Below are 21,451 nucleotides of genomic sequence, written 5' to 3'. Positions count from 1 at the left end.
CTCTCCTGTACTCCCTGTTCACCCACGACTGCGTGGCCATGCACGCCTCCAACTCAATCATCAAGTTTGCAGACGACACTACAGTGGTAGGCTTGATAACCAACAACGACGAGACAGCCTACAGGGAGGAGGTGAGGGCCCTCGGAGTGTGGTGTCAGGAAAATAACCTCACACTCAACGTCAACAAAACAAAGGAGATGATCGTGGACTTCGGGAAACAGCAGAGGGAGCACCCCCCTATCCACATCGACGGGACAGTAGTGTAGAGGGTAGAAACTTCTTGTCAATAGGGGGGCGCCATTTCCACTTTGTAAAAATGTGTTCCCAAATTAAACTGCCTCGTACTCAATTCTTGCTCGTACAATATGCATATTATTATTACTATTGGATAGAAAACACTCTCTAGTTTCTAAAGCCGTTTGAATTATATCTGTGAGTAAAACAGAACTCAAGTTGCAGCTAACTTCCTGTCAGGAAGTGAGAAATCTGAAATCGATGCTCTGTTCCAGGGTCAGTTTATTAAATTGCATGTGATCTATGAGTCGACATGCACTGCATACGATTTCCCCTAGATGTCAGTAAGCAGTGAGAATTGGAATTGTGTTGCTAGGCAGATCTGAGGCCATATAAAGGCTCAAGGAACCGGGGGTGAACTCTTTTCAACGTTCGTCATGGCGCAAAGGAGGACCTCAGGATGGCATTCTGAAAAGCTCTCGTTATAGGCCGTAGATATATCCGGCTCTGATTTTATTCGATATATGTGTTAAAGACATCATAATGTGGTTATTTTAAACCGAGTTATATCAGTTTATATCAGTATATTGCGATTTTCGGTATTTTATTTGTGCTGCGTTATGGTGAGTTGGACACGTCTTCGCCACATGGCTAATGTTTGCTGCTAATTCCTAAGTTGAAGACGGCAATCTACAACCGAGCAACGATGATTCTGGACAAAGGACCACTTGCACAAGATTCTGATGGAAGCTCATCAAAAAGTAAGAACTATTTATGATGTTAATTCGTTGTTCTGTTGAAAAATGTAAAACTATTATTCGGCCATTCATTTCGGTGCGGTCTCGCTTTAGCGCACGCTGTATGTCGTAGTAACATTAATTTAAAAAAATCTAACACAGCGGTTGCATTAAGAACTAATGTATCTTTCATTTGCTGTCCAACCTGTATTTTTTAGTCAAGTTTATGATTAGTTATTGATTAGATTAGGTGCCTCTCCCAAGATTTCTCCTGACATTTTGTTGGCAGCTTGGCTACTATTCTCATTGTATAACCACGATTTGTGACACTAAATATGCACATTTTCAAACAAACAATATATGTATTGTGTAATATGATGTTATAGGACTGTCATCTGAAGAAGTTTGAGAAGTTTAGTGAAAAAATGAATATCTTTTGCTGGTTTATTCGTTATCGCTACTGTTGGCTTGAATCAATGCTGTTGTGTGGTTGGCTATTGTAGTAAGCTAATATAATGCTAAATTGTGTTTTCGCTGTAAAACACTTAAAGAATCTGAAATATTGGCTGGATTCACAAGATCTTTCTCTTTCATTTGCTGTACGCTGTGTATTTTTCATAAATGTTTTATGATGAGTATTTAGGTAATTCACGTTTGCTCTCTGTAGTTATTCTAGTTGCTTTGGTGAGAGTTGTGATGGTGGCTGCAATGTAAAACTATGATTTATACCTGAAATATGCACATTCTTCGAACAAAACATATGCTATACAATAAATATGTTATCAGACTGTCATCTGATGAAGTTGTTTCTTGGTTAGTGACTATTTATATCTTTATTTGGTCGAATTTGTGATAGCTACCTATGCAGGAAAAAAATGGTGGGAAAAAAAAGTTGTGTCTTTTGCTATGGTGGTTAGCTAATAGAAATACATATTGTGTCTTCCCTGTAAACATTTTAAAAATCAGAAATGATGGCTGGATTCACAAGATGTGTATCTTTCATTTGGTGTCTTGGACTTGTGATTTCATGAACATTTTATTATATGATATCCCTGTGGCTTTAGGCTAGGCTATGCTAGTCAGCTTTTTTGATGGGGGGGGATCCCGGATCCGGGTTTGTGACTCGTTCCTTGGCGTACACATCACGGACAAACTGAATTGGTCCACCCACACAGACAGCGTGGTGAAGAAGGCGCAGCAGCGCCTCTTCAACCTCATGAGGCTGAAGAAATTTGGCTTGTCACCAAAAGCACTCACAAACTTCTACAGATGCACAATCGAGAGCATCCTGTCGGGCTGTATCACCGTCTGGTATGGCAACTGCTCCGCCCACAACCGTAAGGCTCTGCAGAGGGTAGTGAGGTCTGCACAACGCATCACTGGGGGCAAACTACCTGCCCTCCAGGACACCTACACCACCCGATGTCACAGGAAGGCCATAAAGATCATCAAGGACAACAACCACCCGAGCCACTGCCTGTTCACCCCGCTATCATCCAGAAGGTGGGGTCAGTACAGGTGCATCAAAACAGGGACCGAGAGACTGAAAAACAGCTTCTATCTCAAGGCCATCAGACTGTTAAACAGCCACCACTAACATTGAGTGGCTGCTGCCATACATGTAAAAAAATTATCACTAGCCACTTTAAACAATGCCACTTAATATAATGTTTACATACCCTACATTACTCATCTCATATGCATATACTGTACTCGATACCATCTACTGCATCTTGCCTATGCCGTTCTGTACCATCACTCATTCATATATCTTTATGTACATATTCTTCATCCCTTTACACTTGTGTGTATAAGGTAGCTGTTGTGAAATTGTTAGGTTAGATTACTCGGTTATTACTGCATTGTCGGAACTAGAAGCACAAGCATTTCGCTACACTCGCATTAACATCTGCTAACCATGTGTATGTGACAACTAAAATTTGATTTGAAATCCCTGTCATTTGCGTGAAAATACAGAAAAAGGGGGCGGAGGTCAGGCTGCCTTCTGAGAATTCGTAGGCGAGTGAGTCAACCTCCACTACCATCCGTTCTATTGGCCAACGTGCAATCATTGGAAAATACAATGGATGATCTACGATTAAGACTATCCTACCAACGGAACATTAACAACTGTGATGTATAATGTTTCAACGAGTCGTGGCTGAACGACGATACAGATAACCCAGCCAGCTCTATATTTTCTGTGCATCGGCAGGACAGAGAAGCTACGTCTGGTAAGACAAAAGGCGGGGGTGTGTGTCTAGTTGTCAAATATTAAAGAAGTCTTGAGGTATTGCTCGCCTGAGGTAGAGTACCCCATAAGCTGTAGAACACACTATCTACCAAGAGAATTCTCATCTATATTATTCGTAGTCGTCTATTTAGCACCACAAACCGATGCTGGCACTAAGACCGCACTCAAAAAGCTGTATAAGGCCATAAGCAAACAAGAAAATGCTCATCCAGAAGCGGCGCTCCTAGTGGCCGGGGACATTAATGCAGGCAAACTTAAATCCGTTTTACCTCATTTCTACCAGCATGTCACATGTGCAAGCAGAGGGAAATTTAAAAAAAATTATAAATAAACTCTATACCACCTTTACTCCACACACAGAGATGCATACAAAGCTCTCCATCGCCCTCCATTTGGAAAATCTGACCAAGGAGCGGGACCATAATCCGGACGCTTATAAGAAATCCCGCTACGCCCTCAGATGAACCATCAAACAGGCAAAGAAGCAATACAGGATTAAGATTGAATCCAACTACACCGGCTCTGACGCCCGGATGTGGCAGGGCTTAAACCATTACGGACTGCAAAGAGAAACCCAGACGCTAGCTGCCCAGTGACGTGAGCCAACCAGATGAGCCAAAAGCCTTATGTTCACTTCGAGGCAAGCAACACTGAATGAGAGCACCAGCTGTTCCAGACGACTATGTGATCACGCTCTCAGTAGCTGATGTGAGCAAGACCTTTGAACAGGTCAACATTCACAAAGCGGCAGGGTCAGACGGATTACCAGGACATGTACTCAAAGCATGCGCGGACCAACTGGCAGGTGTCTTCACTAACATTTTCAACCTCTCCCTGATCGAGTCTGTAATACCTACATGTTTCAAGCAGCAAGCAGACCACCATAGTCCCTCTACCCAAGGAAGCGAAGGTAGCCTGCCTAAAAGATTACAGCCACATAGCACTCATATCGGTAGCCATGAAGTGCTTTTAAAGGCTGGTCATGGCACACATCAACACCATCCCGGAAACCCTGGACCCACTCCAATTCGCATACCACCCCAACAGATCAACAGACTACTCAATCTCAATAGCACTACACACTGCCGTTTCTCACCTGGGCAAAAGGAACACCTATGTGAGAATGCTGTTCATTGACTACAGCTCAGCGTTCAACACCATAGTGCCCACAAAACTCATCACTAAGCTAAGGACCCTGGGACTAAACACCTCCCTCTGCAACTGGATCCTGGACTTCCTAATGGGCCACCCCCAGGTGGTAAGGGTAGGTAACAACACATATGTCACACTGATCCTCAACACGGGGGGGGCTCCTGTACTCCCTGTTCACCCACAACTGCATGGTCAAACACGACCATTAAGTTTGCAGACGACACAACAATGGTAGGCCTGATCACCGACAACGATGAGACAGCCTATAAGGAAGAGGTAAGAGACCTGGGAGTGTGGTGCCAGGACAACAACCTCTCCCTCAATGTGAGCAAGACAAAGGAGCTGATCGTGGACTACAGGAAAAGGCGGGCCGAACAGGCCCCCATTAACATCGACAGGGCTGTAGTGGAGCGGCTTGAGAGTTTCAAGTTCCTTGGTGTCCACATCACCAACGAACTATCATGGTCCAAACACACCAAGACAGTCGCGGAGAGGGCACGACAACACCATTTCCCCATCAGGAGAATGAAAAGATTTGGCCTGGGTCCCCAGATCCTCAAGAAGTTCTACAGCTGCACCATCGAGAGCATCCTGACCGGTTGCATCACCGCATGGTATGACAACTGCTCGGCATCAGACCGTAAGGCACTACAGAGGGTAATGTGTACGGCCCTGTACATCACTGGGGCCAAGCTTCCTGCCATCCAGGACCTATATACTAGGCGGTGTCAGAGGAAGGCCCCAAATATTGTCAAAGACTCCAGTCACCCAAGTCATAGACTGTTCTCTCTGCTACCGCACGGCAAGCGGTACCGGAGTGCCAAGTCTAGGACCAAAAGGCTCCTTAACAGCTTCTACCCCCAAGCCCTAAGACTGCTGAACATTTAATAAAATGGCTATCCGGACTATTTATATTGACCCCCCATTTGTTTTTACACTGCTGCCATGCGCTGTCTTATCTATTTATAGTCACTTTACCCATACCTACATGTACAAATCACCTCGACTAACCCCCGCACATTGACTCGGTACCGGTACCCCTGTGTATAGCCTCGTTATTGTGTTACTTATTATTTACTTTAGTTTATTTAGTAAATATTTTCTTAAATCTTTCTTGAACTGCATTGTTGGTTAAGAGCTTGTAAGTTAGCATTTCACGGTAAGGTCTAGCTTTTGTATTCAGAGCATGTGGCAAATAACATTTGATCATATATAATTCACAAGTGATAGGCTAATATTGTCACCCATCAGACTATTCTTGATTTATTCTTGTCTTTACATATACTAAATAATATACGTGTAAAAATGTGTTTTGATTTAGAATGGACCATTATCATGCATCTGTCTCGAAAACAGGCAGCAGAACAAATACATGTCATCTGTGCACTTGCATTGATGTCAGAGTGATTAGAGGGACAATAGAGTGCTGAGTACCAGGCAGTTACCAAGTTACCATGTCTCAGCAGCATCGGAGCTTGGAGAAGCCTAATTACCGTGACTAAACGTTCACATGGAATTTGACTGCCTTCATGACTCGTGACTGCCGGTGTGGCGGTAATACTGTCACCGCAACAGGCCTATGCTCAACTGAATAATTTCTGCACAAACTGTCAGAAACGGTCTCTGGGAACTTCATCTGTATGCTCGTCGTCCTCAGCAGGGTCTTGACCTGACTACAGTGTGACTTCATAATCGACTTCAGTGGGCAAATGCTCAACAGTGTGTTGGCGAGTGGTTTGCTGATGTCAATGTTGTGAACAGAGGGTCATGGTGGCATAGGGGTTATGCTATGGGCAGGCATAAGCTACAGACAACAAATATTTATTTTAAATTGATGGCAATTTGAATGCACAGAGATGCCATGACGAGATCTTGAGGCCCATTGTTATGCCGTTCAGCCGCTGCCAATCATCTCATATTTCAGCATGATAATGCATGGCCCCACGTCGCAAGGATCTGTACACAATTCCTGGAAGCTGAAAATGTCACAGTTCTTCCATGGCCTGAATACTCACCAGTGTCACCCATTGAGCATGTTTGGGATGCTCTGGATCAATGTGTACAACACAGTGTTCCAGTTCTCGCCAATATCCATCAACTTTGCACAGCCATTAAATAGGAGTGGGACAACATTCAACAGCATGATCAACTCTATGAGAAGGAGATGTGTCGTGCTGCATGAAGCAAATGGTGGTCACACTAGATAGTGACTGGTTTTCTGATCCACAACCCTCTTTGTTTTAAGGTATCTGTGACCAACAGAAGCATAGATGCATTCCCAGTCATGTGAAATCCATAGATTAAGGCCTGATTAATTTATTTCCTTATATGAACTATAACTCAGTAAAATCTTTGAAATTGTTGCATGTTGCATTTATATTTTTGTTCAGTGTACATGGGTCTATTACTGAATTTTTGTTGAAAATAAATATTTGATTGGAAAGAGAGACTGTCAATGGCAAACATGGTTACCCAATAACATTATATAGTATCCCCTCTTGAAAAGTACATAAGCTAATTTATGCAACAGAATACAATACATTTTTGGACTCAATGTTGTTGTGCTGTGCTCACTTGAACAGGAAGGTGGCACAGTGATCCTTCTTGTGGGAAAATTGTGTCAAAGGTGCTTTCAAGACAACTGGGAATCCTAAAAAAAACAAGGTTGAATCATGACGTCAGTGATCTCTAGAAAGAGTCCCGAGTTCCTGTTTTAAAATTCTGAGTTGGATGACCGTTCAAAACATATTTTCCCAGTCGAAGATAGTTTTTTTCCCGAGTTCCCAGTTGTCTTGAACTCAACACTAAGTCTCAAAAACAAACCACGCACGCACGCACGCACGCACGCACGCACGCACGCACGCACGCACGCACGCACGCACTAAACATTTCAAGCTTCTGCAAAGGATACCAGAAAACACACCTCTTTTAACAGGGAAATCATAATGAGTAATAGGACACACCTGAGTGTCATAATTGTCTCTAGGATGGTCTCTGCCGCCCTCTGGTGACAGGTGGAACTGTCACCAAAAAACTGTTGTCTGCTGAACATGATCAACTGTTTGCATCTGCCAATTTATTGGCTGTCCAGTATCCTGACGATCTGTCCCAGAGCTTCCTATACAGTTAATCTCTTTCCGTAACTTTTTGAGGCCGACAATTAAGGAGAATGAGAGGCTCAATTGAAGATGTTGCAGAACTGCTGTATTTGAAACACCACTCCCTTTAGCCCAGTTTCCCTGATGTTGCTTCAGCAATCAAACAGTTTTTAACCATCCCTGTAACTGTCGCTTCTGCGAAGAGATAATTTTCTAAACTAAAACTAATAAATAACTACCTAAGAAGCTCTCGTCTGATATGTGCTTTTGAACACCTGAGTAAGCTCCACTCATTGCCCTGGCTCCGTCATAGCCTTGACCACGGCATTTGTTCACCGATATCCCCTTACTTTCAATCAGTTCAGTTATTTATTTTTCAAGGCCTGAAGCACTTTGACCAGTCACATTGTTGAAGCCCAAGAAACAAATATTTAGCTTCCTAGTACAGGTTTATGAAGGACTTTTTGGAAGTTTACTGTCAAAATTATTTATATACAGTGGGGAGAACAAGTATTTGATACACTGCCGATTTTGCAGGTTTTCCTACTTACAAAGCATGTAGAGGTCTGTAATTTTTTATCATAGGTACACTTCAACTGTGAGAGACGGAATCTAAAACAAAAATCCAGAAAATCACATTGTATGATTTTTAAGTAATTAATTTGCATTTTATTGCATGACATAAGTATTTGATCACCTACCAACCAGTAAGAATTCCGGCTCTCACAGACCTGTTAGTTTTTCTTTAAGAAGCCCTCCTGTTCTCCACTCATTACCTGTATTAACTGCACCTGTTTGAACTCGTTACCTGTATAAAAGACACCTGTCCACACACTCAATCAAACAGACTCCAACCTCTCCACAATGGCCAAGACCAGAGAGCTGTGTAAGGACATCAGGGATAAAATTGTATACCTGCACAAGGCTGGGATGGGCTACAGGACAATAGGCAAGCAGCTTGGTGAGAAGGCAACAACTGTTGGCGCAATTATTAGAAAATGGAAGAAGTTCAAGATGACGGTCAATCACCCTCGGTCTGGGGCTCCATGCAAGATCTCACCTTGTGGGGCATCAATGATCATGAGGAAGGTGAGGGATCAGCCCAGAACTACACGGCAGGACCTGGTCAATGACCTGAAGAGAGCTGGGACCACAGTCTCAAAGAAAACCATTAGTAACACACTACGCCGTCATGGATTAAAATCCTGCAGCGCACGCAAGGTCCCCCTGCTCAAGCCAGCGCATGTCCAGGCCCGTTTGAAGTTTGCCAATGACCATCTGGATGATCCAGAGGAGGAATGGAAGAAGGTCATGTGGTCTGATGAGACAAAAATAGAGCTTTTTGGTCTAAACTCCACTCGCCGTGTTTGGAGGAAGAAGAAGGATGAGTACAACCCCAAGAACACCATCCCAACCGTGAAGCATGGAGGTGGAAACATCATTCTTTGGGGATGCTTTTCTGCAAAGGGAACAGGACGACTGCACCGTATTGAGGGGAGGATGGATGGGGCCATGTATCGCGAGATCTTGGCCAACAACCTCCTTCCCTCAGTAAGAGCATTGAAGATGGGTCGTGGCTGGGTCTTCCAGCATGACAACGACCCGAAACACACAGCCATGGCAACTAAGGAGTGGCTCCGTAAGAAGTATCTCAAGGTCCTGGAGTGGCCTAGCCACTCTCCAGACCTGAACCCAATAGAACATCTTTGGAGGGAGCTGAAAGTCCGTATTGCCCAGCGACAGCCCCGAAACCTGAAGGATCTGGAGAAGGTCTGTATGGAGGAGTGGGCCAAAATCACTGCTGCAGTGTGTGCAAACATGGTCAAGAACTACAGGAAACGTATGATCTCTGTAATTGCAAACAAAGGTTTCTGTACCAAATATTAAGTTCTGCTTTTCTGATGTATCAAATACTTATGTCATGCAAAAAAATGCAAATTAATTACTTAAAAATCATACAATGTGATTTTCTGGATTTTTGTTTTAGATTCCGTCTCTCACAGTTGAAGTGTACCTATGATAAAAATTACAGACCTCTACATGCTTTGTAAGTTGGAAAACCTGCAAAATCGGCAGTGTATCAAATACTTGTTCTCCCCACTGTATATATAAAAATATAATATATATATAAATAAATATATAAATATAAATATAAAAATATATATATATTTTTTTTAAGTACATCAATGACAGGCGCATTGGGCCCCCAGAGCTTGTGGGCCCCGTAGCCTTGCAGGGGCTGAGGGGGTGTCTGGTATGCCAGTGCTGTGGCCGGTATGCCAGGCCATGGTTTCTGTATTGAATAGATGATTGGTCTCCTCCTAGGAGTTGTTTATGCTTTATGTAAAATATTGGAAGGAATGTCAGGGCAGGGAAACAAACCCTATTGGCGCCATGCGTAGGGTGTTTGCCTTTCAAGCCAGCGAACCGGTTTCGCTTCCTAGCCCCGCCATTCACTACAATATGCTGACAACATACACTGAGTGTACAAAATATTAAGGACACCTTCCTAATATTGAGTTGCACCCCCCTTTTGACCTCAAAACAGCCTCAATTTGTCAGGGCATGGACTCTACAATGTGTTGAAAGCATTCCACAGGGAAGTTGAATCCAATGCTTCCCACAGTTGTGTCAAGTTGTCTGGATGTCCTTTGGGTGGTGGACCATTCTTGATACACATGGGATACTGTTGAGCGTGAATAACCTGGCAGCGTTGCAGTTCTTGACACAAACCGTTGCGCCTGGCACCTACTACCATACCCCCTTCAAAGGCACTTAAATCTTATGTATTGCCCATTCACCCTCTGAATGGAACACATACACAATCCATGTCTCAATTGTCTCAAGGCTTAAAAATCCTTATTTAACCTGTCTCATCCCTTTCATTTACACTGATTGAAGTGGATTTAACAAGTGACATCAATAAGTTATTATAGCATTCACCTGGTCATTCTATGTCATGGAAAGAGCAGGCGTCCTTAATGTTTTGTGCACTCAGTGTATATTGACCTATTTAAAAAGACAGCCAAAAGTTAGTTACATTTCCAATGTGTTAACTCTATACTTTCAACAATCTAAAAGCACAACCAAATTCCAATGGATAAACGATTTTTGGTTTAGTCACCCAAATGTCTGTCACTGCGCTTTCAACCATTTAAATTCACAGCAAAGTTGAGGAATACAATGTAAAATTGTGTTTATTTACAGTATACAAAAACTGTATTCGTTACCATTGTGCTTCATCTAGTAGCAGAACCACATGACCTGGATTGCAGATGAGATTACATTAGAAGTATATATTTATTTTTTATTTCACCTTTATTTAACCAGGTAGGCTAGTTGGGTACAAATTTTCATTTGCAACTGCAACCTGGCCAAGATAAAGCAAAGCAATTCGACACATACAACAACACAGTTACACATGGAATAAACAAAACATACAGTCAATAATACAGTAGAAAAATAAGTCTATGTACAATGTGAGCAAATGAGGTGAGATAAGGGAGGTAAAGGCAAAAAAAAGGCCATGGTGGCGAGGTAAATACAATATAGCAAGTAAAACACTGGAATGGTAGATTTGCAGTGGAAGAATGTGCAAAGTAGAAATATAAATAATGGGGTGCAAAGGAGCAAAATAAATAAATAAATACAGTAGGGGAAGAGGTAGTTGTTTGGGCTAAATTATAGATGGGCTATGTATAGGTGCAGTAATCTGTGAGCTGCTCTGACAGCTGGTGCTTAAAGCTAGTGAGGGAGATAAGTGTTTCCAGCTTCAGAGATTTTTGCAGTTCGTTCCAGTCATTGGCAGCAGAGAACTGGAAGGAAAGACGACCAAAGGAGGAATTGGCTTTGGGGGTGACCAGTGAGATATACCTGCTGGAGCGCGTGCTACGAGTGGGTGCTGCATAGTGCAAGTGATCAATGCCGTTCGAGATTCTGCTCAGATTATTAAAGCTATTGTGAAGATCTCCACAGACCTGCGATGACCTGCTATCTTGAACCTGCATGCTTTCTATGATTACAGAAAAATACATTTATAGTTAGAGTAAGCTCAAAATGTGGCCATGGATGTGTTACTAATTTTAAGGTTGAATGTTACATTTGCTTGTAAAATAGCCTTAACTTTAGGCTTTAAGATGCATTAACCTTTTAATGTCAGATAAAAAATGGATTGACATCTTGGGTAAGCATGAACTTTATTAGGCTACAGATGAAATTAGTTATGATGAACTTCACAGGGTGCTGAAAGTCCACAGTGATGAGGTTGATGCTCCTTCCAATAAATATGGAGGGTCATATTCTGGTGACATGATGATCGATGCTTGGCTACCATTTGACAAATAAAAAATTATCTTGCACATTTATAATCTCGCACATAATAATCTCATAATATAATAGGCTATACCCCGCACTGTATCTGCAAGCTGTTGGCTAGAGCGCACGCGCCAATACCAGAGTGGGCACATTCGCTATACCTATACAACATTTTTGGTGACAAAAACATCAGTTGGCCTAGAGTTGAAAATATGCAACTACCTATTCAGATAGGATGCAATTTTGGACCTGACATTTATTCATAATATTTGTGTTTCTCATTATTATTATTGTATATCATTGCTATTAATATAAGCCTATTTATTAATCAAAACCAGTTTTTTTACATGCAAAACCTGTTTTGTTTAATTCTGTTGAGACATTTTCATTGGCTAAATTAAATTCGATCTGTCTTTTTAATTGTATGCTCCATATTTAGTTTAAGATTACTAGGTCTGTTATAAAATAAACAACGTTAGCCTATTTCTGTCATTTGTTGGGTAGGGTAGGCACCAGCCTTTGTTGGTAATTGCTACAATATAGCCTGTTCAACACTTTTGTGAAGGTTTAAACCAGTTTGCAATTTTTTTATTTCTATCACACCCTGATCTGTTTCACCTGTCTTGTGCTTGTCTCCACCCCCCTCCAGGTGTCACCCATTTTCCACATTATCCCCTGTGCATTTATACCTGTGTTTTTTTGTTTGTCTGTTGCCAGTTTGTCTTGTCTCGTCAAGCCAACCCCCGTTTTGCCATACTCCTGTTTGCGTTAGTCCCTGTTTTCTAGGTCTTCCGGTTTTGACCATTCTGCCTGGCTTGAGCCTGCCTGCCGTTCTGTACCTTTTGGCACTGCCTTGGATTACTGACCTCTGCCTGCCTGCAGTTCTGTACTTTACGGACTCTGCCCTGGATTACTGACCTCTGCATGCCCTTGACCTGTCGTTTGGCTGCCCCGCTTTGTAAATAAACTTCTGTGAGTCGAACTGTCTGCATCTGAGTCTTATTTTGGTCTTTGGCCAAATTAAATTCCAACTGTAATGCTGTGTTTGCCACAATATAATAGCCTGCTCATGTGTTCTCTATAAACAATACATTTGATACTAACATAATCAAGTTCAGAAACTTTTGAAGGTTTGGTGTGAATGTGGCTATTAAGCTTTAGCTACTGCAAGCCTATGATAGGAAGGCAGTGCTTACTGGTGCTCCAACTGACTCCTACAGTTGAACTTAGAGTTAATAGTGTTTCAAGCCTAACAGAGTTACTCCTATATTCTAACAATATAATGCTTATATTTATACAATATATTGTGATTGAAAATGTATGAATTAACCTCCTGTAAGTCTATGGGCCTGGGTTTTGATGAATAAAGAAGTTGTGGGTGGGTCAAGGCTTGGCCCCTCACTGGTCAATCAGAATGTGATCCATGGCAAAATATGTGGTTGCTTGAAGTTGTGTATTTATGTAGTTGAGTATTTACAGAAACCCAATAATTCGAATCAAATTCTAACCAAGACTAAACTCGTTTTAAAAAGGCTTTGCCACACTTACAGGCACCATAATTTCTTCCCATGGGCATGTGATTAAAACAGACTATAGAGGGTTGTAGACACATCCAAACTTTTCACAGTAGCTGGACAAAGATCCAATATGAAGAGAATGGGAGAATGTCCACTCACCATTATACTGCTCCCAAATAGGCCTGTCTTATGAACATAATGTTACAGATCAGATCGCATTCACACATCTCTAGAAGTTGAATTACATGAGCGAACATGGATGTTGTAACCATAAAACCAGGAAGGTGAATCATTCTAATAAGATTGCTTGTTTTTTGTAAAATTTTATTACAAACATATTTTTTTAATTAAACAACAAATACATGTAAAATGTAATGATATCATAAAACCACCAGGATAAGAAAGACACGCATTGCTGTTGAACCAGCCTTCCTTATAGTAGGCCTAAGGGAGGGCTTGGGTTTTGAACATATGAAAAAAACAAGCAAATATTAGATACATTCTAAATGAGGTTCACCGGTATTCAACAAGGTTCTCATTTCATGATGCGTGGACACGTAGCCTACATCATAGAGGGGGTTTTACGCATCTTCAAAACGGGATCTGCATGGCTAAAATAATGTGGGCCTGCCTACAATGCATAGATAAAAAGGGAATATCAGCTCACTGTTTTACTGCTCTCAAACTTTATATTTTAATAATACTTCGGTGATTAAGATTTATTTCCAAGCGGTCTCACGAGCCAAACCCTTTATTGACAGTCTTGACTAATTGCACTGGGCAGGACAAAACAACCTTCACTGAGAGGAAGGGAGGCTATCCTTGGTTTTTAACCAAATTAAATTAAATGGAGAAAAAACAATCGTTTTTTACGTTTCTAAATTCAAAGTAAACAGGCACAAAAAGCACATTAGGCTACTGTTGTTCCATGCGCATATGGGCAGTGTGCGTCAAGGCTGGATAGTTTGCGTTTCCGCTGTCAAAATTCATGCCATTAACAACTGCGTTACCGCTACAACCAGCTTTTGGTTGGTCTTAAATATCGCTATAAACGCTGCCTGAAATTAGCACTTTGGATCGTGTTTTTAAAGACACGCCTCAAATATTTCCACCCCTCCCATCTGGGCGCAAGTGAGCTGATAGCCTGTAAAACAGGCCAATTGCCTAACCTGGCGTCTGGGCTGGAAAATGCCATTGCGCCAGTTTTTACATGACGAAATTTCAAACTAACATGGGTTTGACACTAGCGCCGCATTAACTAACGCCAGCCGAAAATAGAGCCCTAAATCTGTACAGCAGATGCAGTAGCCATCTGGCATAAAGAATTGCATGTCGGTGTTGTAGCATGCCACCGGCATATCTCTATCGCAATCTCTCTGGGGATAGGCCTAAACTTCTCTTCCTTTATATAGGCAATATATATATTTTTATATTCATATTTTACAGTGGACACCTAGGCCTATGCGTGCAATGCCCTGATGCATTTAGTGCTCAAATGATTGTTTTAGGAAAGTTGGCTATAAAGTTTTGTATGTGCTACACATCCAAACACAAGGAATAGTGTTTTTGTAATACGTTTTAGGCTGTTTTTAAGGACATGTAAATGTGGCTCATTTAGCCAATATCCCTCCTTTAGTGGGGTGCTGGCTGCTCCAAATTTCTCAAATGTCTTTAAATGTCCAGTAAATTAACATCTTCCCCGGCATGTTGTCCACCAAATTTTCCTTAAAGGAAACCCTGAGGCCTCCGGAGTGGCGCATGGTCTAAGGCACTGCATCGCAGTGTTGCGGCATTACTACAGCCTAGGGTTCGATCCCAGGCTGTGTCACAACCCAGCCGTGACCGGGAATCCCATGGGGTGGTGCACAATTGGCCCAGCATCGTCCGGGTTAGGGGAAGATTTGGCCGGGGGGGCTTTACTTGGCTCATCGCACTCTAGTGACTCCTTGTGGTGACTTCGGTAGTCAGTTGAACAGTGTTTCCTAAGCGAGTGTTAAGAAGCGTAGCTTGGCGGTCATGTTTTGGAGGACGCATGATTCGAGCTTCGCCTCTCCTCGGGGAGTTGCAGCGATGAGACAAGATCGTAATTGGGTCGCGTTTGGATATCATGAAATTGGAGAGAAAATGGGGGTAAAAAAATGTATTAATGAAATACTCGTACAGAGGGCTTGCAGTTGTGTCTCAAATCATCTAGCAACCGCACCAGATGCCATGTTGGAAGACCAAAGTCAGTTTGTTGGAAGTTCTCCAATCGTCCACATGGCTGGCTGCATTTTACTACCATCGGAAACTTTCTGAAGATTGCCCATTATTTTGTTTATTTAAGGACCCAGAAAACTGAGGAATTGGGAGAACCTATTCAAGTAAGTAAATATTTAAAAAACATGTATTATTAGCTAGCTAGCTTGCTACAGAAACTTAGTGTGCAGGCTAACTCAAATGAGCTGCTAATATAATGTTCGCTAGTTAGCTAAATTTACATACCGTATATCTAGCTAAGTGAATTAAATATCACCAGCTTTCTAACTTCATATTAGCTAGTTCGCTAGCTATCGTGATGTATTTATTGTTGTAACTAAATGCATTTGTAGCTAGGTAGTTAGCTCAAAGGCAAGAAGGTAGAGACAACAATACATCATGCGACGCAGCCACAGCTGTCAGTAAGAGTGTCCATTGTCTTTGAATGAACAGATGGAGATAAAACTATCCAGTTTGAGTGTTTTTTGCAGCTCGTTCCAGTCGCTAGCTGCAGCGAACTGAAAAGAGGAGCAACCCAGGGATGTGTGTGCTTTGGGTACCTGTAACAGAATGTGAATGGCAGAACGGTGTTGTATGTGGAGGATGATGGCTGCAGTAGGTATCTCAGATAAGGGGGAGTGAGGCCTAAGAGGGTTTTATAAATAAGCATCAACCAGTGGGTCTTGCGGCAGGGTATACAGAGATGACCAGTTTACAGAGGCGTGCAGTGATGTGTCCTATAAGGAGCATTGGTGGCAATCTAATGGCCGAATGGTAAATAACATCTAGCCGCTCGAGATCACCCTTACCTGCCGATCCATAAATGACGTCTCCGTAATCTATCATGGGTAGGATGGTCATCTGAATCACTGTTTGGCAGCTGGGGTGAAAGAGGAGCGATTACGATAGAGGAAACCAAGTCTAGATTTAACCTTAGCCTGCAGCTTTGATATGTGCAGTGTACAGTCTAGCCATACTCCCAAGTACTTGTATGAGGTGACTACCTCAAGCTCTAAACCCTCAGATGTAGTAATCACACCGGTGGGTGAGGGGCATTCTTCTTACCAAACCACATGACCTTTGTTTTGGAGGTGTTCAGAACAAGGTTTAGGGCAGAGAAAGCTTGTTGGACACTAAGAAAGCTTTGTTGTAGAGGGGCCAATTGAGTATAAGACTGTATCATCTGCATATAAATGGATGAGAGCTTCCTACTGCCTGAGCTATGTTGTAAATTGAGAAGAGCATGGGGCCTAGGATCGAGCCTTGGAGTATAATAACCTGCTTGTTACTAATACATATGAGTTAGATTACTTGTAGACTTTGAAATTATATGAAATAGTGTTGATTATTTGAAGTTAAGTGTTTAAACTTGTTTTAATTGTTAACTTAAGTATTATTTAAGATGAACCAGTGTCGATGTTGATTAATAGCAGATCATATTCCTGCAATAAAGAGGGGAAGGCAATCTGTCTCTAATTTGTCTGTTTCCTTGTTGTATTCTCAAATTAACATTACCTTTTTGTTCAGTCATAAGCTCTCCAATTAGTTTTAATTGTCACAATGTGAGTATATCAGCCATGTGAAACCATTTTGCAGCTGATAATGGCATGCAACGCCAATGCAGCCATAGGTCTACAGCAGTGGTTCCCAACTCCAGTATGATGGCATTAGCCTTATGGGCATTTGCAATGCAGCCCCTGACATTGTGCATCTGAAGCTGATAATAGCTTAACTCATACATTGTTCAGCTTTATGTTCTCAATTTAAAAACAATAGCAGTACACAATGTACATGAGCCTAATCAGTATACTGGATTTTGTACATATATTGTGCTGACATTAAATTGTTTAAAGCAAACCAACCCTTGTAATCTAGGTGGTGAAATGTGTGGAAGCAGGAGATGGGATCCAAGTTCAATGCCAGATACTTTTCTCCCAGAAGGTCTGAGTAGCACTTGGGTGCCACTGTGATAATGAAGATGGTTTGCCTAAGACTACCACAACAATTACATTGTCTATGCTAAATTTCTTAAGGCTAGGGGGCACTATTTTCACGTCCGGATGAAAAGTGTGCCCAAAGTAAACTGCCTGCTACTCAGGCCCAGAGGCTAAGCTATGCATATAATTGGTAGATTTGGATAGAAAACACTCTAACGTTTCTAACAATGTTAAAAATTATGTCTGTGAGTATAACATAACTTATTTGGCAGGCGAAACCCCGAGGACAAACCATCCAGGATTTTCTTTTTTTGAGGTCACTCTCTTTTCAATGGGTTTTCTATGTGGATTTAGATTTCTAAGGCACTTGCTTGCAGTTCCTATCACTTCCACTAGATGTCAACAGTCTTTAGAAATTGGTTGATGTTTTTCCTTTGAGAAATGAAGAAGTAGCCATTTCCTATCTGGGTGGATAGCCAAGTGTACTGTTGTGGTTGGGGCGCACGACCTGAAAGTTCGCTCCACTTTGTTTTCGTCTGGTATGGAACACAGTTTATTCCGTCTTAAATTTGATCCATTATTTACGTTTAAAAATACCTAAAGTTGGATTAGGAAAGTTGTTTGAAATGTTTGGATCAAGTTTACAGGTAACTTATTAGATAGTTTGTAGTTATGTTGCGCGAGTTGGAACCGGTGTATTTTCTGATTCAAACGCGCCAAATAAATGGACATTTTGGGGATATAACGACAGAATTTATCGAACAAAAGGACCATTTGTGATGTTTAATGGACATATTGGAGTGCCAACAGAAGAAAATTTTCAAAGGTAAGGCATGAATCATATCGTTATTTCTGACTTTTGTGTCGCGCCTGACGGGTTGAATTATGATTTTCATGTGTTTGTTTGATGGGGTGCTATCCTCAGATAATAGCATGGTTTGCTTTCGCCGTAAAGGGCGCGAAGGGATCACTAAGAAGTTAGATTGTAAATGAAAGAAAATAGTTGGGCTATAAGAAATACTTTTTATTCAATGGGGCTAGGCAAAGCTAGTTAGTGCTAAATACGGCTGCTAGATTCCTGACTAGAACCCCAAAAAATTATCATATTACTCCAGTGCTAGCCTCCCTACACTGGCTTCCTGTTAAGGCAAGGGCTGATTTCAAAGTTTTACTGTTAACCTACAAAGCGTTACATGGGCTTGCTCCTACCTATCTTTCCGAGTTGGTCCTGCCGTACATACCTACACGTACGCTACGGTCACAAGACGCAGGCCTCCTAATTGTCCCTAGAATTTCTAAGCAAACAGCTGGAGGCAGGGCTTTCTCCTATAGATCTCCATTTTTATGGAATGGTCTGCCTACCCATGTGAGAGACGCAGACTCGGTCTCAACTTTTAAGTCTTTCCTGAAGACTCATCTCTTCAGTGGGTCATATGATTGAGTGTAGTCTGGCCCAGGAGTGTGAAGGTGAACGGAAATGCTCTGGAGCAACGAACCGCCCTTGCTGTCTCTGCCTGGCCGGTTCCCCTCTCTCCACTGGGATTCTCTGCCTCTAACCCTATTACAGGGGCTGAGTCACTGGCTTACTGGTGCTCTTTCATGCCGTCCCTAGGAGGGGTGCGTCACTTGAGTGGGTTGAGTCACTGACGTGATCTTCCTGTCTGGGTTGGCGCCCCCCCTTGGGTTGTACCGTGGCGGAGATCTTTGTGGGCTATACTCGGCCTTGTCTCAGGATGGTAAGTTGGTGGTTGAAGATATCCCTCTAGTGGTGTGGGGGCTGTGTTTTGGCAAAGTGGGTGGGGTTATATCCTTCCTGTTTGGCCCTGTCCGGGGGTATCATCGGATGGGGCCACAGTGTCTCCTGACCCCTCCTGTCTCAGCCTCCAGTATTTATGCTTCAGTAGTTTGTGTCGGGGGGCTAGGGTCAGTTTGTTATATCTGGAGTACTTGTCTTGTCCTGTGTGAATTTAAGTATGCTCTATCTAATTCTCTCTTTCTCTCTCTCTCTCGGAGGACCTGAGCCCTAGGACCATGCCTCAGGACGACCTGGCATGATGACTCCTTGCTGTCCCCAGTCCACCTGGCCGTGCTGCTGCTCCAGTTTCAACTGTTCTGCCTGCGGCTATGTAACGCTGACCTGTTCACCGGACGTGCTACCTGTCCCAGACCTGCTGTTTTCAACTCTCTAGAGACCGCAGGAGCGGTAGAGATACTCTTAATGATCGGCTATGAAAAGCCAACTGACATTTACTCCTGAGGTGCTGACTTTCTGCACCCTCGACAACTACTGTGATTATTATTATTTGACCATGCTGGTCATTTATGAACATTTGAACATCTTGGCTATGTTCTGTTATAATCTCCACCCGGCACAGCCAGAAGAGGACTGGCCACCCCTCATAGCCTGGTTCCTCTCTAGGTTTCTTCCTAGGTTTTGGCCTTTCTAGGGAGTTTTTTTCCTAGCCACCGTGCTTCTACACCTGCATTGCTTGCTGTTTGGGGTTTTAGGCTGGGTTTCTGTACAGCACTTTGAGATATCAGCTGATGTACGAAGGGCTATATAAATAAATTTGGTTTGATTTTTGATTTGACAATGCTTTTAATTTCACCCATACAACAATAGCCTATTTAAGTAGAGTATGTTTAAAATATCATAAACTATCAAGGCTCAGGAGAAGACCTAGATGCATGCAGTTTATTACAGAAACAGGGGGTCAGGCAGAGGTCAGTAGTCCAGAGCAACACATTATGATGGGTTATTATATGAATATATGATAGCCACTGGATTTTTTTGGACAATCATGTCTTCCAGGGTATATGGATGTGATATTGTACAATTTGCCTCTTCCTTTTCATGGTCATGGCTAGAAGTGATCCAGCTTTTGTCAAATTAACGTGATATTTGACATTTCGTAGCAGATTAGGAGAATTTACGCAGCAGGTTAGGAAAATGAGGTTATAGTTAGGAAAAGGGTTAGGGTTAGCTAAAATAAACAAATAAAACACTTTTGATGTTAATTTGACAAACGCTGGATCCTTTTAGCCAGGACCCATTTTTGGCCTAGATTACATGGTTGCATTTAAGACAAGGTCATTTTTTATTGATCTGTTGTCAGTGTCAGTAGAGTAGGCCTTTGTGCTTGCCTGTTTTGCATGTTATTTTGGAATTAATACGTGTCACATATCAGTTTGCAAACAATGTAATAATTGAGTTAATAAAGTCGCGTACAATCATGGTCTCTTTTTTTCTTGAGTAAGGCAGCTCCCAAATGCAGGTGTTTCAGCAGAAAATACAGAGTGTTGGGCCGTGATTGGCTCAGTGATCTGTCACTCATGGGGACACTACATCACGCCAAGTCTAAGGGTAAAGCTAGAAATTGGAACATTTGTTGCATATATTGTATATAATTATAAATATGACAACAACATTTTGAAAATCGGATTCCCCCAGCTGATCATTGTCTGCAACCGTCTGTGATAGTGAAGCATTGAAACAGACAGGGAGAGTGAGCTTGTCTGTGGTGGTCAGTGAACCTTCTGGCCCATAGCCCTGTGACACAAAAGCATGTTGAAGTGGCAAAGTCAATATCCACATTTATAAACACAGGGTAGCTACAGTTATTGATATTTGTGGGAGTAAACATTATGTTGAGTTAATTGTATGAGGGGGAGGGTGTTCAATTTATTTTACAGTACAAGGGGAGAGTCAAGTGAAAATATTTTTAACAGTAAATTTCGATCGGTCCCTAATGCAACACTTTTTGTTATCCTCGATATCACGCTGAAATCAATAGAACAGGGTGCAACCTTTTGGGGTGTAGCGCTTTTTTAACAAACACTTTTCAAAGGGCACAAGGACACGTGAATAACCTATACATGGTTGGTTAGATGAGAACTTGTAGAAGGCTTATACCTATATTTTGGAATGGCGGATATTGATTTCGGGAGGCTGCCATCATGGAAAAGGGAA

Source organism: Salvelinus alpinus, chromosome 9 (assembly GCF_045679555.1).
Source record: "Salvelinus alpinus chromosome 9, SLU_Salpinus.1, whole genome shotgun sequence".
NCBI classification, from domain to species: domain Eukaryota; kingdom Metazoa; phylum Chordata; class Actinopteri; order Salmoniformes; family Salmonidae; genus Salvelinus; species Salvelinus alpinus.
The sequence above is the reverse complement of the archived record's forward strand: the minus strand, read 5'-3'. Positions refer to the sequence as shown.